This window comes from Panthera onca, chromosome B1, assembly GCF_046562875.1.
Source record: "Panthera onca isolate mPanOnc1 chromosome B1, mPanOnc1 haplotype 2, whole genome shotgun sequence".
Taxonomy (NCBI): Eukaryota; Metazoa; Chordata; class Mammalia; order Carnivora; family Felidae; genus Panthera; species Panthera onca.
The window spans coordinates 76958791-76970848 of NC_138342.1; the positions used below are offsets into that span (position 1 = coordinate 76958791).

Below are 12058 nucleotides of genomic sequence, written 5' to 3' on the forward strand. Positions count from 1 at the left end.
TTCCAATGTGCAAACAATACTGTGAACCACTACACTAAGATGAAGGGCATGTTCAGGGTCATCATGAATACTGAACAGTGTTTAACATAGTGAATATTAGAGTCAGGTCTGCTGGATACAATCCCAGCTCCCTCACTTAGAAACTCTGTTACTTAGGCTGATTATTGACTCTCCATTTGTTTGCCTGTAAGCTGGAAATAAACTAAAATATGTAAAGCACTTGGTATATGGCGTAGGTTTAATTAATGGTAATTATTGCCATTTAAAAAGAAATGGCAAATATATTTTTTAAGTGATATTAAGTTTATGCTGGGAAATATCTAAATATGGGAGAGGTTATTATCACAAAAGTGTAGCTGAAAGAAACAAATTGGATTAGAGCTACACTTTTTACCCAGATGCTTATGATTTTGAAATATTTCCCATTCACACATTCTTTGCAGTAACTAATCCATGTTATTAATTAAATGCAGTTTTTAATTGGCATAAACTTATAAATTCTCAGTATCCCATAATGATGAGAAAAGATAAAAGAGTGTCTAGTTTTGATAATATATGAATAATTATGAAAATTATGGTGTGCTTTGTTTTACTAAGTATCAGATATTTTTCAGATGAATGGAATTTTAGATGCCTTAACTATGAGTTGCATAATACCACTTAGATTCTCTTTTTTTAGACATTACTGGTCTTTAAATGATACAGAAATGACAAACAACTGGGTCACCTGGGTGGCTGGGTGGCTCAGTTGGTTAAGCATCCAGCTCTTGATTTCAGCTCAGGTCATGATCTCATGGTTTCGGGGGTTAAAGCCCTGCATCGGGCTCTGTGTTGACAGCTTGGGATTCTCTCCTTCTCTCTCTGCCCCTCCCCTGCTAATGCTCTCTCTCTCTTTCTCTCTCTTTCTCTCTCTCTCTCTCAAAATAAACAAACATGAAAAAAAAAGAAATGACAAACAACAGAAGATATACTGTTTTACATATTACTTCCACATTCAATTCTTATTTGGTTCTTACCACAGCCCCGAGACTTAAGAATGAAGAAACTCTATGTGGCTTAGTGGCTTTTAGGGAGACAGCCACAATAGGAACTCATTCCTTCTTTTAATCTAATGCTTCATTTATAACACACACACACACACACACACACACACACACACACACACACACTTGGAACATGTTGGAAGTCTAGAAACTAAGAATTAATATGTTGGGCCCAGATATCAGGGCAACTCTATGAACTTGTCATGACTAGATAATAGGAATTTAATGGGGGGGGCATAACTCCAGTCTTTGTAGGTGTAAGCTGAAAGTTAAAGAATTTATCGGGATAGTGGAAACCTAAAAACTCTCAAAGAATCCAAGAGGCAGAGCTGACTCAACCCAAGTCCAGATGGTCCAAGACACTGATGCAAGCAAACAGAAAGAGAGAAAACACAACTATGCAACCTCTGGCCTTGTTATTCAAGACATGAGTAATACTGGCTGCAAGGGGATCTATAGAAACCCTTTAGCTTAAGGAAGTGTCAGAGTCCTTGAAAATTTCCTAGAAATAGTGAAGGGTGTGATTATCCATTAAAATTGTTACATTACATAATTAATTATTTGTAAATTGTACATATTTTTCCACTCTTACGTTAATCTAATATCAGTTTAGATGTCTACGATCTCAAATTAACAACGTAACCTAGGTGAAATACTAAATTATCTGTTGCATACACCAAAGGTAAAACACCTAATTATGAACAGCTATTTATATGTAGGAGTCTGCATAAAGTATCGTAAAGTTGACTTAACACAGGGATAAATAAATGGAAGATGAGTTCAAATACACATATATGAGTGGTAATTTGAAATTTATGTATGCTTCACAAATAAATATTTTTAAATTGGTACATTTAAGTGGCTTAATTCAACAAAATTCACACCAGATACTTGTATATATATTTTTTAAATTTCAAAAGCAATGGGTACTTTTTGCAAATAATTCCAGTATAGAAATATAGAGTAAGATGTGGCATTAAAAGTACATTAAAATTATAGCTGTTGATGCCTCTGACAAAAGAAAGTAAGATTAAAAAAGAGGATAAATGGGTCAACAATTTTATTTGCAATGTTTAATTTCTTGAATAAGAAAGGTAAGGTTAAAGTGACAAAATGTTTTCATTGACAGTTATGGATGTTACAGAAAGAACTTAAATTATTTTTTGTACTTTCCATATTTTTGTATTTTAAATCTGTATATATATTTCTATATATTTTAAGGATTTTAACTAGACCTTATTAATAGGCAGCTGAGCTTTGTTTAACTTCTTAATACCCCAGAAACATCTACACTGAACTTTAAAATATTTAAAAAAAAGCAAAACAACTTTTAGAAGCATTCACTTCTGCGTTCATTAATTTGATAATCAAAAAACACAAACCATTCTATTGTGATAAACTTCCAGAATGTGTTGGGTCTCTCCCCTAGACACAAAATTGCAAGTAAGACATTCTAAAAGTAATTTTAAACAATGCTTCCTCAAACAAAATAAAAAAGGCAGTTCCTCCCTTTTTTGTCATCATGTAACTCGTGTTCAAATTGAGGCAGTCCTGTAATAAAGCTATATTGTGTTTAAAAATCTGAACAGTCACTTAAATACTTTCTCCCACTCTCTTATGTTTCACTTCTGAGGAAGGTAAGGGTGATTTCAGTCAGAAACAGAGAAGCTAGATGGAGAACCTAACTGCTGAATGGCACTTTCCTGATTTATTGCCATTTAGATCTGACATAAGCCAGGTATAAATTATGAAAATGTCATTAAATTAGCATACCAATAAAATGAAGTGAAAATCTCAAAAATGTATGCAATTCCAGTAGAAATACTTTAAAAAAATGAAGAAAAATTAATAACCATTAAAAGAATTTTAATATCAGTGACTTGGAAATAAAAAATGAAATATTCTTGTTTTTTTTTTTTTTTTGTAATTTATAAGCAGAGGCAGTATCAAGACCAAAGGGAACATGAAGCTTAATGGGGAATATATTTGCTTCTGATTATCGAAAGTAATATCATAAAGTTTATTTATGTGGTCTTTGTATAATTAGAATTATAATTACTATAAGAGAAAACGTGACCTATTTAATCTCATGAAAATGAATGAAATGCTTGAATCATTCTCCTGCATAGCCTGACATAATCAGTCTAATAGGAACAAGTCTAATGGCAAAAAATAAAATGTAGTGACATGAAAACTTGATGACACTAGTATAACCCCACAACCCACTGCAAACTCAGGTCAAAATAATCATTAGGAATGAATACGTTTGGAAAAATCGTGTCCGAATAACCATAAGTTGACTAGACAAATGAAAATCAATATCATGATTTATTCTAGTAGAAAGCAAAATCTTGGCTAACAGAACGAGGTATTTTTTTCAATAAGGGCCACATAGCTGAAGTTAAAAGATCCCAAGAGGTTTAAAAGGAAAAGCGTAGACTTGTTTATTGTCTCCTAGTTACTTAAATTTATTGTCTTATTTACTTTTCAATAAATAAATTTTACTAATGATTGGGTTATCAGATAATGCTTAATGGTTTGATTCCATAGATCACACATCCAAGGTAATATTAGGAAGTTACTGAACTGCGGTCAAATTTTTCAAAATTGTGAGTTCTGTGTAGGACTGTTTCCATAGGTAATTTCCATGTATTATTCCAAATAAAAGCTATAGGATCAATTTTAGATTGAAAAAGTATGAAATTAAAAAAATTAAACAGCTTCTTTGTTATAGGACTTCTAAGAGACTTTAATAACTTGATGTGCAATGTTAATTTTTAAGAGGTACAAGCCATAGCAACAGTTTACATAATTGTATTTTATACATTTCTTTTTCTTTTTTCTTTTTTTGGTTCTCAAGGCTATAATTCCTCAAAATATATTTTGAGAAATAATTGAATTTCTTGATAACAGAAGGATAAAAGAAATGAGTCCAAGGAAATGCCATCACTTAGGAATTAATTTCTGAGTGTTCAAGAGACCTGATGTATGTCCTTAAGTAGATTCAAGGCCACGGTGTAATCAAGGAGTGCTTAAAGAAACAAGAGAAAGTAGTTTGTCTCATTATCAATCGAAAGCTTACTAATATAAACCACAGTGTTTTAGGAGTTAATATAAATTTCATGTTTATTTTCTCTAGATCTGCAAACAAAGCAATAATTATGCCATTTTGTAAATGATGAAACTGAGGATTAAAATATTCATGCAGCTATTTAAAAGCCATACAGATAGTAAATGGCAAAGCTATAACTTTAACCCAGACGTGGGTACAAAGCCTAGATTTCCTCTATCATCCTTTTTCTGCTTATCTAAAACATTTATCACAGATAGTTAAGACATTGGAGCAATATAAAATATAACCCAGTTACAGTAAAGGATAGAAGAGAACTCAGCTTAAACAAACAAAAACAGAACCTTGGTCTCTAGAAACATATTGTTTGTTGGATAAAACATGAATAATTTAAAATAAGACTACATATAATCTACACCAAGAAAGACTTTGGGGCCTCGGTTGCTATGAGAATCTGAAGTTAGTGAAACATTAATAATAAGTAATTTGTAAGATTTAAAATATATTCTCAAAAGGTAGGTTGAACATCAATAGATGGCCATTAATAATGGTAAAAGTAGGAAGATTTTAATATGTAAAAAAGAATGTGGGCATGGAGTTGAGTGGTCTCACTAATGCAGACTCTATGAGAAGGGAAATATTGAGGAAGGTAAGGAGTAGGTGGAAAAATATCTTGGAAGAGGTGGAATCATTTCTCCTTACCCTTTATGAATCATGTAAGTTTGAACTCTAAGATAAAATGATATGAGGAGAACAAAAGAAGTTGTCTATTCCTAGTGGATACAATGATTAAAATTAGGAACTGGAGGGGCGCCTGGGTGGCTCAGTCGGTTGAGCATCTGACTTCGGCCCAGGTCATGATCTCACGGTCCGTGGGTTCGAGCCCCGCATCTGGCTCTGTGCTGACAGCTCGGAGCCCAGAGCCTGTTTCAGATTCTGTGTCTCCTTCTCTCTCTGACCCTCCCCTGTTCATGCTGTCTCTCTCTGTCTCAAAAATAAATAAACATTAAAAAAAATTAAAAAAAATTAGGAACTGGATATTTCATAGAAGTGTTTTTAACATTATATGAGAAATGGAAAAAAAAAAGTGTGGCATTTCATATGGCTAAAGAAAATAGATTATTTGAATGCACGAATGTTTTCTCTTTTCCTGTCATTCCCTAGCATCCAGAACAGTGACAAGATCATTATACATGATTGATGTGTTAATATTGGCCAAATCTGTTAAAAGACATTAGGGCTATATTGAATTCATAACATGTGAAAAAATTCTCAGTAATTTCTTTTTCCATATTATCTTCATAACAAAAGGGTAAAACGTTATTTTTCATGTTTGATCCAGATTTCGATTTACTTCTATCATCCAAGGTTAACATCCTTCAGAATATTTGGGATAAAGAGGATTTATCTCTGGATTCCTGCTGTGGCTGTGATTTATGTTTACCACCTACCTATGTATTATCATCCCATTGGCTTTGAAAGATATCAGCCTGGTTCCCTCTATCCTCAAAATGGGACATTTTCTTGGCAGACTATGATTTGATTGGTAATAAGTGATGGGATTGTGGTTTATCACAGCACACACACACACACACACACACACACACACACACACATGTACACAAAATAAAAACCTTGAAATTTGAATATTAGAAATTTATGTCCTTTGAAAATCCTTTAGTCATGTTTGCCACTGAACAAACATGCTTCTTACTGGTTCCCTTTCTCCAGAAGTCTGGGACCATATCCTTTAATCTCATCTTTCTTCTTCTGTGCTCCCACTCCCACATTTGCTCAGAAACTGTACACTTTCCTCTCACTATGGTATCTTGAAAGCTTTAAATTTGTACTTGATTTATTACAAAGAGCATAGGAATATTTCTCAAGTATTTCCAACTCATATAAGGAAAAAGCCCATCAATAGAATTACAAAATAAAAGACAAAAGATATTTTATTTAGACATACAAGTGGACTCTATAAGTAAAACTTAAATATTACATCTTTTCCAGCTGCTACACTTATTCTATGACATGGTTTCTACACCAAACTCTCTGTAAATTAATGGCTCTGTACTGATGGACATGATAGGTAGTATCTTTGAGTTTTCTGAATGGAGGAATAGGCGCTGAGAAGCAAAATTGGCCATTCATAGTCACACAGAAAGATTGCAGTATGGATGAGAACACAGGTCTGTTTGACCAGAAAACTCCATTCTTTTTTTTTTTTTTTTAACTGCCCAAACCATTGTTTATTTTTATTAGAAGCAAACACTGGGGCACCTGGATGCCACAGTCAGTTGGGCATCTGACTTTTGATTTCAGCTTGGGTCCTGGTTTCATGGTTAGTGGGGATCAAGCCCCCATGACAGGGTCTGTGCTGAGAGCTCAGAGCCTGCTTGGGGTTCTCTCTCTCCCTCTCTCTCTGACCCTTCCCCACTCATGTGCACTCACTCTCTCTCTCTCTCCCTCTCTCTCTGACTCTCCCCCACTCACCTGCACACACACACACTCTCTCTCTCTCTCTCTCAAAATAAATAAACATTAAACAAAGAAGTAATCACTTAAAATTTGGTAGAATATATGTAGATTATGGTACAGTGAACAACATCTTGCATGAATTATGATTGATTTTAGTGTGGCCATCATATGAATAAGATATATTTGTTTTTTGGTAAAGAGGTATGGACCAGATAAACTCTTATATTCTTTCTAAGTTCTTTTATTTATTTATCTTCCTATGGATACAACAAATCTTTGGCCCACAAAACTATATAAAATATGTGATTATTTTCCTAGAAGTGAGCATAATAGTGATTGATTCCCTCTAACATTGATAATGAAAGTGAGAGTAGAGACTGATGATAGTAAGAACAGGCACTGTGTCTATGATGGTGGCTAGTAAGTAATATTATGGATAATACTAATGAGAAGGACTCATTCTCTTACTGGTAATTCATAGAAAATGGGATTAAGAGAAACATCCGTGAAATATCTGAGCTAGATAACCAAGGATAAACTGGGTGAAGAGGAATTTTACAAGTGTGACATATATAAACTAAGACACAGATGGAGATATTTTTGTCTTCTTAGGTATCAGATAATTTTCTTTTTTAACTAGAATGCATAAACTACTATTAAGCTCCCAAATTTGGTGAAAATTATTGAACCTTACCATTCTTTGTGCATTTGAGAAAAAATATGATCTTCCTTAATATACAAAAAATATTTAAGTCTCTGTTATGAAATAGCTATGACTTTTTTTTTGGTGTTTATTTGTTTCTAGCAGTTCTTTTGCCAGGCATTCTCTAGTACCTGCAATCCTATTTCCTGCAAAAAGTCTTTCCTTTTGTATTCTAGTTTCTTGGCAAGGATTTCATATTTTTGAAGAGCAATTTTTCATTATTTTATTTCAAAATTTGGTAACATTTTATTTATTTTTAAAGTTTATTTATTTATTTTGAAAGAGAGAGAAAGTGCAAATGGGAGTGGGATGGAGAGAGAAGTGATTTTGGAGAATTCCAAGCAGCCTCCACACAGGCAGCACAGAGTCTGACGTGGGCTTAAAGTCATGAAATGTGAGATCATGACATGAGCAGAAGTCAGACACTTAACCAGATGAGCCACCCAAGCGCCCCTCAAAATTTAATAACATTGTAAAGCCACAAATTATTCTTTCCAAAAACTAAAGAAAAGCATAATTATCAGACCTACCTCATAGTTCTATCTTTGTGCTATATCAAGCAGTTAGCCCTGAGTTTATATGTAATAAAATTTACTCTTTTGTTTTATGTTAATTGTTGACATATCTATTTATAGACTGCTATATTAATTAGTGTTAAGAGTTTGGGTTGAGTAAGGAATTAATTCTAACTTGTCTCTGTAAGCATTGTACTTTGCCTTCAGACTTTTTAAAGTAAAGTCCTCTAAATGCTCTTTTGTAGGTAATAAATAAAATATCAAAATAGGTTAATTTGGGGGTAAATTATATACATGAAACAATATATTAACACATGATTAGCAATAATGAAATGATAATTAAAAAAGTATATGAAAGTAGTAACACAGATCCATCCATTTAAGACATATTTCCATGGCCAACACTTTTAGATATGTTGCAAACAATCTCTTGCTTTTTCTTCTAATTTGATTGAAGTATCCTACACTCAACAATGTACCTAGACAAGGGATGCCAAATCAGTAGCCTCTAACCAGGGCATAACTGGCCTAAAGAGTACCATTGTGCAAATTAGAATAAAAAAGTATCTCCGGGCACCTGGGTAGTTCAGTCAGTTAAGCGTCTGACTTTGGCTCAAGTCATGATCTCATAGTCCGAGATTTTGAAACCTGCATTGGGCTCCATGCTGACAGCTCAGAGCCCCTGGAGCCTGCTTTGGATTCTTTGTCTCCCTCTCTCTCTGCCCCTCCCCTGCTTGCTCTCTGTCTCTCTCTCAAAAATAATAAACATTAAAAAACATTAAAAAAAATAGGTATCTATTATGGGCTCATGGATAGTGAGTAGAGAATCCCTTTGTGGGAAGAAAAAACTGCATCTTCAATTGGGACCCATGGCCTATTGAGTACAGATTAAACTTCAGCTCTTACTTAACCCCATGGCCAGGTACTAAGTTACATGAACACATGCAACTCTTAGTTCAAGCTTCCTATCAGGTGCTAAGACATTAGGATGGGTTACAAATATAATGATTTTTTCAGCCCTTGTGGCAGCTAGGTAGGTCTTAGCATAGCCAAATCCCATGGGCCAATCACATCTGGGCTTCTGAAGCCTTGTCTCTTTTCGCCAACATGTTATACACCTATTATCATTTGCTGCGTGTGACATGATGTGAAAAGGGCTGGCACCAATCTTTGTCATCCTATATCTGTTTGCATTTGGGTACCTAAAGGTAGATAGTGGACTAGGATAGATATTTCTCTCATATAAATGAGAGACATATGGGTGAGTAAAGCACCCTACTCAGACATACACAGTGTTGTCAAATAGGATGTAATAAATGGAGCCAAAGCAGACATTTTGTAACCTTGAAGACATTCTGCAGACAAAATGAAGATGGAACATTAGCAAAAGAAGGAAAGGACCTTTTGGCTTCTTACTAATATTGGTGACCATCTCAACTCGATTTCTGAGGCTTTCATTAAGTGAAATAACAAATGTCTATACTGCGCAAGCCCCTTTTAGTTTAGTGTTCTGTTATTTGTAGCTGAAAATATTCTGAGTGTTCAAACTTGGTGTTCCTCCAATGTGTTAATAGCAACCAGAGTAATCCTTTAAAATCATAAGTGACATAATGTCACTCATCTACTTCAGTAGTTTCCCATTTTATTCAGAATAAATGCCACCAAAAATACTTGTTAAATCTTAGAAGTAACTGTCCTTGTCCCATCTCCTCTTTCCCTCATATCTTCTATGACCTCTTTCCCGCTCATTTATTTTTGTTTTATTCACTCAAACACACCAGACATGCATTCAACATAGATAGGGTCTTTGAACTTGCTATCATCTGTCTCAAAACCTTTTCCAGATATCTCCATGGCTTGTTCCCTCACATTCGCCAGCTCTCTACATGAATCTCACTTTCTCAATGAGGCTTTCACTGCCCACCCCATCTAATGATATTCAAACTACCAATCTCTAGCTATACACATACTTCCTATCCTTCTTCCTGCTCTATGTTACTCTTTAGGACTTCTGTATAATATATTATAAATTTTACTTAATTATCTTATTTATGGTCTTATTTGTGCAATGTAAGTTCCAAGAAGGGAGTGATTTTCATCTGGTGTATTTACTATGGTATCTCCAGTATACACAATAGTGCCTAGGATATAGTAGACTCTTACTAAGTATTTGTTGAATGTGTGAATGAATGCTATAGAAGCAAAATATACTAGATTACTTGCATTATATTATTGTACCTACTGCTTTGAATGTGACAATTTATAAATCTTTTATAAAATAACAGACATATTTGAGTTGGTTTAGTATTTTATACAAAGCCTTGTATAGACTTGAAAATCAGTTGCTTTAAAATACCAAGTATTGCAATATTAATTCTTCATACAAACTTAAATTGGAAGTTACTTTAATGGATCCAGAGATGTTCCCTTTATATTTAAACATTTTCACGATGTAGCCTGAGGACACTATGAGTTCTTAAGAGTTTATTGATATGTTCCAGATTCCATATTCTAACTACTAAGAAAGTGCTAATTGTTGAGTTTCAGTGTCACATCAAAGAATATCCACAGTTATCTAAATAGACTATTAAAATACTCATCTCCAATTACTTTCCTCTGTAAGACTGGACTCTCATTATACACTTCAGTCAAAGCATTTCTCAACAATTTGAGTACAGATGCAAATATAAAATCCAGTTCTTTTCTGTTAAGTCAGCACCAAAAGAAGTTATAATAAGTAAATATATTTTTATTCTCAGATTATTCTTTTTTTATTGAAGTATAACTAATACATAATATTGCATTAGTTTCAGTGTAAACTATAGTGATTTGACAAGTCTAGACAGTATGTTATGCTCACAAGTGTAGCTACCATTTGTCACCATCCAATACTCTTATAATACCATTGATTATATTTTCTATGCTGTACCTTTTATCCCTGTGATTTATTCATTTCATAACTGTAAGCCTGTATCTCCTACTCCCCTTCATCCATTTCACCCATCCTCCTACCCAATTTTCAGGTTGTTTTTAAACACACTAAATATGAATAGATGTAACCCATATAGACAGAAGTTCTTTGGAGTCCCCAGTACTTTTTAAGAGTATAAAGGGGTTCTGAGATTTAAAAAAAAAAAAGACAGTTAATGTTCTTTACTATTACCTCTGTGTCTTTTTTTGTTAAACACTCTCCTAATCCCTTTGAATATCACTTCCACGATGGAGCCCTTTGCTGCCCCCATCTCCTATCCAAGTCAGGACACAACTGTCTACCCTCCCTATAGAAATTTCACACTGTCAGATTTTAGTGGTCAAAATAACTTTTTTCTTCTCCTTATATTTTTCCAGTTTTATTAATAAATAATTGATACATGTCAGTGTAAAGTTTAAGGCACACAGCATGATGATTTGATTTACATATATTGTGAAATGATTACCACAATAGATTCAACTAACACCTATCTTATATAGATACAACTAAAAGAAAATAAAGAGGAAAAGAAAAAATGGGAAAAAATATTTTGTGATGAGAACTCTTGGGATTTATTCTCTTAATAACTTTCTTATATATTATACTCAATGTTAACTATACTCATCATGTATATTACATCCCTAGAATTTATCTATCTTATAACTGTTAGTTTTTTATATCTTTGACCATCTTCCTTCAATCTCTTTCCCTACCGTGATCTGCCTATGGTAACCACAAGTCTGATCTTTTTATATATGAGTTTGTTGTTGTTTTTGCTGTTGTAATTGTTTTGTTATGTTTTTAGATTGCACATAAATGTGAAATCACACAGGATTTGTCTTTCTCTGCCTAACTTACTTCACTGAGCACAATGACTTCACGGTCTATACGTATTGTCACAAATGGCAGAATGTCCTTATTTTTAATGGTTGAATAATATACCCGGGTGTGTGTGTGTGTGTGTGTGTGTGTGTGTGTGTGTGTGTGTGTATTATGTATATATGTATTATGTATATATATATATATAAATATATATATATAATATATATATAAATACATATTTATATACATATTTATTTTTATTTATACATAATATATATATCACATCTCTATCCCTCATCCATTGATGGACACTTGTTACCATGGTTGGCCATTGTAAATAATGCTGCTATAAACATGGGGATGCAGATTTTTTTCAAACTAAACTAGTATTTTCTTTTCCTTTGGATATATCCTAGAAGTGGAAATGGTGGATCATATGAGAGTTGTATTTTTAAT

General features: G+C 33.5%; 1 protein-coding gene across 3 annotated transcripts in view; it reads left to right on the forward strand.

Annotated features, from left to right (window-relative positions):
- The window catches only part of GRID2 (glutamate ionotropic receptor delta type subunit 2), a 1486895-nt gene that overhangs the window by 503258 nt on the left and 971579 nt on the right, over nucleotides 1-12058 (forward strand). The window lies entirely within an intron of this gene.